Genomic DNA, 7,046 nt, shown 5'->3' with positions numbered 1-7,046 from the left:
GTCATATGAATCAGTGCTTGGGAGGTGAAGGCAGGAAAATAAAAAACTTGAGGCCAGTTGTGACTGTACAGTAAGTCCTATATCACTAGACTACACAGAGAAACCTTGTCTTAAAATAATGAGGAACTGGAGAGATGCTGGCTCAGCAGTTAAGAGCACTGACCGCTCTTCCAGAGGACCTGGGTTCAATTCCCAGCACCCACAATGCAGCTCACAGTTCCAGGGGATCCGACACCCTCACACCAATGCACAAAGAATAAAATTAAATAAATTATAAAAAAAGAAATCAACACACTCACACCATCCTACCTCTTATTCTAGCCCTTTGCCAGTCTGTCACATTCTTTAGCATGGATATGTGCTTGTGGCTTCTCAGTCTCCGAACTGCCTGCCTAGTCCAGGTCCCCTGGGGTCTCCGCACTGCCGACCCACGCTGCCGATCCTGACGTTCCCATTTTACTACTCCAAACTCTAAGAAAGGTGATATCCTCTCCCGTCTGCCTACTCTCTACCTTGTCCTCCTGGGCTCTTGATTATTTCCCTTCCATTCTGAGTCCTGCTTTGCCTCAGGCACCCCCGAGTTCTTACACTGAGCTCAGGCCTGGCAGAGAAGCAGCTGGTGACTCACTGTTCCAGTGCGCATTCACCGGTACTGCTCGCTGGACGGCTAGCTCAACCCGACACTTGCTCACATCCTCTCTCTGAGGCAAGCATCAGTTCCCATCCACCCATTCTCCTCACCTACACCCTCCCTGCTACAGCAGAGACAGACTCATTCACAGACCTTGAACAGCAAGCCCACCACAAGGGATGGCTTCAAGGGATGATCTCGGGAAGGGCAAACAGACATTTACCTCAGAGGGTCCAATACTCCTTCAGAGCTTTGCCATCTCCCTGGTCCTTGGGTTTGCCCTAGGACTCCGTCTTCAGCCTCCTCCGGCCTTCCCTTGCCCGAGCCTGTCATTCTCAACATCTCTGTAGGCCATATGTTCATGGAAATGCCAATTCTGACCTAACTTTTACATAAAAGAGAAGAGTTAGGCGTCAGTGTTGACATGAGCAAAGTCCGTGACTAAACATACCTACAGACAGTACACACAAAAGGCTGAGAAACACAAAACACAACAGTGGCCGGGTATGGCGGCCGCACCTGTATGTCGGCTCTTGGCCGTCCTCAGCTCTACATACTGAGTTGGAGGTTAGTCTAGGCTACATAAGGCCCTATCTCAGAAAGAAAAGAAAAATCACCACAACCCTTGCCCCCTCTAGGAGGAGAGGCATCTAGAAGAAACAAGGATTCTCTAGACACAAGCTCATACTTCTCAAACTTTCCCGGCCCAGGAAGCCACCCGACGTGACAGGAGCGTGGGAAAAATTAGTCAGCCACGTTCCCTTCATGTCACAGAATCGAACGCTCCATCTATGACTTCAGATAAGTTACATGCAGAACCCAGGCTGCCATAGCAACACACCTACAGCCCTGGCTAGCATCCTGCGCTATGAAGAAAACATTTGCCCTTCTTCCAAAGGCGCCATGCAGCCCGGCCCAGCAGCACTCACTGGGGCTAGCTGGAGCTCCAGGAGACCTTCTTAAATAAATGAAGAAGCAGCTTACACAATGGATAATTGAAAACAAAATTAGTTGGATGTAGTGTCACGTCTGTACTCTTTTTTTCTTTTTTGACTTTTTTTTTTTTTGAGACGGGGTTTCTCTGTGTAGCTATGGAGCCTGTCCTGGAGCTCACTCTGTAGACCAGGCTGGCCTTGAACTCACAGAGATATCTGCCTGCCTCTGCCTCCCAAGTGTGCCACCACCGCCCAGCCACATCTATAGTCTTAATACTTAGGACATGGACACAGGAGAATCAGCTGTTCAAAGTCGTTCTTAGCTACAAAATCAATCTGAGGCCATCCTGGACTACATGAGACACTTCCTTCTTTAAAACAAATGAATAAATGAATGAAATAAAACCAAGGAGCCAGGCATGGTGGTGCCACTTTAATCCTAGCACTCAGGAGGCAGAGACAGGGGGACTTCTGTGAGTTTGAGGCCAGCCAGGTCTACAAAGGCCAGCCAGAGCTCTGTTACACAGAGAAACGCTATCTCAATAATTCCAGTTACGATAGCGTTGGAAAGATTAAAACCTTACTAAGAAATTTAGCAAATAAATTGTAAGACTTATACAATGAAAACCACAAAATCTTTAAAGGCACTAATAAGAACTAACCAGATCCGAAGACTTGGGAGTCCACGGAGTTAAGACCAGAAAGTGTTCGGACGCCAAGACTGCCAAGTTCTACCTGTGTATCCAATATGATGCCTATGGAAATTCCAGTTTTCCCTTTATGCATAAGTTAAACTAATCCTAAAATTTACACGGCAATTCAAGAGGCACGGAATTATTTGGGGGAGGCCACAAAGGTGGCTCAGCAAATACAGGCATGTGCCACCAGCCTGACAACCCGAGTGTGACCCCTAGGACCTACGATGGTGGAAGGAGAGCGTCAGCTTCTCCAAGCTGTCCTCCGACCTGCACACACGGATACACTCACACCCACACCCAAAATGAACCAACAAAGTAACGTAAGAATATGATTTCAGAAAAGAACAAAGGCAGATGACTCAGACTTTCTAATTTCCCGTTTTCTTTTGAGAACAGTCTTGCCATAGCCCAGGCAGAACTTTGGTTTACAGTAATCCTCCTGCCTCAGCCTCCTAACGGCTGGGATTATATAGGCATGCACTACCAACCCCAATTTCTATTAAACTACAGTACCCAAAACTTAGGGCTGACATAAAGATGGACATAGATGAACGGAATAAAACTTAAAGCCCAAGCCGGGCAGTGGTGGCGCACACCTTTAATCCCAGCACTCGGGAGGCAGAGACAGGCGGATCTCTGTGAGTTCGAGACCAGCCTGGTCTACAAGAGCTAGTTCCAGGACAGGCTCCAAAACCACAGAGAAACCCTGTCTCGGGAAAAAAAAACAAAAACAAACTTAGAGCCCAGAAATCAAACCATATCAACTGATTCCTATGAGGGTATCAAGACTGTCCTGTGAAAAAATAATAGTTTTTTTCTGACTTGAGGTGCTGAGACAACTGTATATCCACCAGCAATGGAATGTATATTGACTTCTACCTGAGATTCTATTTTTAAAAACTTAAAAACTCTGCTTGCGCGTGTAACACGGAAGAGAGCACTTGCCTAGCATGTACGAAGCCACGGGTTCAACCCCAGAGTTTAGGTAAAAAGGAAATTAACTCATATTGATCCAAGAACGAAATACAAGAATTAAAACTATAGAACCGTTAGAAGGAGGCAGGTGAAAACCTCTGTGGCCTCGGCTTAGGTGGCAGTTTCTAAGTGCATCATCAAAAGCGTAAGGAACAGAAGAAAAAATAGAAATTCAAGACTGAAAGCATTCACACATCAAAAGATAACAAACAAAGAGGAAAGGAAGATGACAGAGAACTGAAAGGTAAGAAATACTATTTTGGGGTGTTTTTTTTTAAAAAATAAATTTGTTTTTATTCAATGTGTATTTGTATTTTCCCTGCATGTATGTCTGTGTGAAGGTGTAGAATCCCTGGAACTGGAGTTAGAGACAGTTGTGAGCTGCCATGTGGGTGCTGGGAATTGGAACCCAGGTCCTCTGGAAGAGCAGCCAGTGCTCTTGACTGCTGAGCCATCTCTCCAGGCCTATGTTTTATTACTATCATTATTTTTAGTGTGCATTTGGATGCCAAAACATGCATGCGAAGGTCAGAGAACAACTTTTACACTTTTAATTTTTTTCCCTCTGAGACAAGGTTTTTCTGTATATCCCTGACTATCCCACAACTCACTCTGTAGACCAGGGTGTCCTCAAACTCAGGGAGATTTGCCTGTCTCTGCTTCTCAAGTGCTGGGATTACAGGCATGTGCCACCACCTCCTGACTTTAAAATTTATTTTTATTTGTGTGTATCAGTGTGAGTCTACTTATAGTATGTGCCCCACATGCATGCAGTGCCCATAGAGGCCATAAGAGGGCATCAGATCCCTTGGCACTGGAGTCACAGGTGATTGTGAGCCACCTCTTGCAGGTGCTGAGAACTGAACCGAGGTCCTCTGCAAAAGCAGCCGGCACTCTTGCTGCTGAGCCATCCAACCCTCCAGCCCCAGAGAACAACATTTGAGAGTTGATTCCCTCTTTTCACCTTGTCACAGTCGTATCTTTCATTTCTGTTACTCTGTCTGCTCCCGGTAGCTGGCTGTGAGTCTACAGGCAATTCTTCCGTGTGTCCTGCTGTCTCACCCACAGGAGTGCTGGGGTTCCAGATGTGCACATAAATCAGACATTTTCACATGGGCCAGTGACTGACATCTGCTTATTAGGTTTGTGCTGAGCCATCTCACCAGTCCAGAAGGCACTTCTAAGTTGAATACCCAATAAGGATTTAGTACCTAGAATACATTAAGGAGAAAAAAAACTCCTTATTACTCAGTAATATAGAGGACAAATAACACCGGGTGGTGGTGGCGCACGCCTTTGATCCCAGCACTCAGGAGGCAGAGGCAGGTGGATCTCTGTGAGTTTGAGGCCAGCCTGGTCTACAGAGGGAGTTCCAGGACAGCCAGGGCTGTTACACAGAGAAGCCCTGTCTCAGGGTGGGGCGGGAGGAGGTGGACCATCGCTGTGATAAACCCGACTGCCTGGTTCTTAGCCTTTGGACAAATTTGCCAGAAGAACATGGAAGCATTTGAAGCTTCAAACTAGAAACCTCTAGAATATTGGAAACAGACTTTAATGTGCCATCCTGGTGGGCGTTTAGGAGACCAGAGTGCCAAAAGCAATCCAGACACTGGGAACCTACTCGTGAGCTTTCGGAGGAGAACAGGGACTTTGTCAGAAGCTCAGCTGGAGTCTGTTGATGTTGCATTGCTGCTGTAGCAAAGAATCCGTCTCTAATCTCCCTCTGACTTGAGAATGTGAATGAAGCAGAATTCAAAAGAAATAGAAATTTCGAAACAGGGGCTGGAGAGATGGCTCAGTGGTTAAGAGCATTGCCTGCTCTTCCAAAGGTCCTGAGTTCAATTCCCGGCAACCACATGGTGGCTCACAACCATCTGTAATGAGGTCTGGTGCCCTCTTCTGGCCTGCAGAGATACACACAGACAGAATATTGTATACATAATAAATAAATAAATAAATAAATAAATAAATAAATAAATAAATAAATGAAATTTCAAAACAGGATAACATTCAGACCGTGTCATGGTTACTGTTTTCTGCCCTTACCCAGTAAGCAGTTGGGGGAAAGGGAAAGGGAAAGAGAGAGGACCCTTGTACGATGGAGCACAGGAGAAAAGGTGCTACCCATTGAAGTCTCCACCTTGTGAAAACTCATCTGAGTAGTGAAAGCCTAACCTATGCAGCGGAAGTTCCCTGTCCCAGAACGACCCATAGGGAACTGTCTTCCCGGGGCTACACAGAAGCCGGTGGACACAGTGGTCCAACCAGGCCGGCTACACCTTGAGCTGGCAGCAGAACTTGGCACAGTAGTGCCTGGCAGCCGTGGCCCCTGCCAGAATGAAGGATTGGTAGAGGCTTGCACCAAGGCTCCAGAGAGCCACTATGGACAAGTAATCTGTCTCAGAGTTAGAGTCCCAGCTAGCAGGCTCTGAGAGGACTTCAGGTGAAACTGTAAAGGCAGTGCCTATGCTGCCTGAGACCACAGGATGTTGAGTGTGCCCGCGCTAGAAGACACCTGCTGACGAGGGCTGTGACGTTACCGGAGTTTTGAGGGCCAGAGCCTGAGCTCTGCTAACCTTAATGATCTGGACTGGCCGCCTGTTCAGAGGGACAATTAAACAGGTAAGTAGAATATCAGGTTTAGTCAACGGGGCCACTTGAAGATCAAAGAAATTTAGTGACTCAAGTCCATCTTCACAGTCCTGACAGGAGGTGTTGGCTTGTTGCTTTTTAAATTGTATTTGTTTATTAGTCTCTCTCCAGAGGACATCTTGCAGGAACTGGTTTTCTCCTTCTACCCCATGGGTCCCCAGTATCCATCTCAAATTGTCAGCTTGGGAACAAGCACCTTTACCCACTGAGCAATCTTGCCAGCCCTCTTTTTAATTTTTTTTTTTTGAGGTTTAGCTTAAATAGAGAGCAGAAGCAGTAAGTGCTCTTAATCACTGAGCCATCTCCCCAGTCCTAAAGTGGCCGTTTAAAAACCTTTAACATGCTGGGCGGTGGTGGCACACACCTTTAATCCCAGCACTTGGGAGGCAGAGGCAGGCGGATCTCTGTGAGTTCGAGACTAGCCTGGTCTACAAGAGCTAGTTCCAGGACAGGCTCCAAAAACCACAGAGAAACCCTGTCTCGAAAAACCAAAAAAAAAAAAAAAAAAAAAAAAAAAAAAAAAAAAAAAAAAAAAAAAAAAAAAAAAAAAAAAAAAAAAAAAAAAAAAAAGAAAAACAAAAAAAATATTAAATAAATAAAATAAAAAAATAAAAACCTTTAACACACACAGATACATAAACCAACCCTGACCTCGTTTTCCAAGTAGTCAAAGTCCTGAAAAATAGCAAGAAGCATAAGCAATTATCTTAGGAAAATACAGAAACTTGTATATACACTTTCCCACGGGAGCCTGGTACTCCGTGGTTGCCAATAGCAACCTCATTGGTGGTGTATGCAGCCTGTTGACTGTATGGGTTGCCCAAAGGGATCTTGGGGACAACTTTCTGGCAATTATTCAAGTCTCTGATCTCAATGTTGTCCCCAGTCTAGGCTCTGGACAGGTATGCATGGGGCCTTTGGGAAGCCACAGGGCACAGTGGCTATGGTTCACACTGGCCATGGTTCACACTGGCCAGGTCATCACGTCCATCTACATCAGGGCGTAGAGTAAGGACGAGTGATTGAGGCTCTGTGTAAGCCAAGTTCCTGTTCCCTGGATGCCAGATGATCCACATCTGAAAGAAGTGGGACTTCACTAGGCTCTATATGGGGACTTTGGAGACATGGCCGCTGAGAAGCGGCTTATTCCTGATA

General features: G+C 46.0%; 1 non-coding gene across 1 annotated transcript; it reads left to right on the top strand.

Moving 5' to 3' along the window:
- The first annotated feature begins 6,600 nt into the window (after positions 1 to 6,600).
- Positions 6,601 to 6,734, top strand: LOC113458066. The gene has a single exon (XR_003378503.1). It is a non-coding gene; the product is annotated as a small nucleolar RNA SNORA70 (small nucleolar RNA).
- Positions 6,735 to 7,046: the final 312 nt, after the last annotated feature.

Source organism: Microtus ochrogaster, unplaced genomic scaffold (assembly GCF_000317375.1).
Source record: "Microtus ochrogaster isolate Prairie Vole_2 unplaced genomic scaffold, MicOch1.0 UNK1, whole genome shotgun sequence".
NCBI lineage: Eukaryota > Metazoa > Chordata > Mammalia > Rodentia > Cricetidae > Microtus > Microtus ochrogaster.
This window is presented reverse-complemented; position numbering and strand designations above follow the sequence as displayed.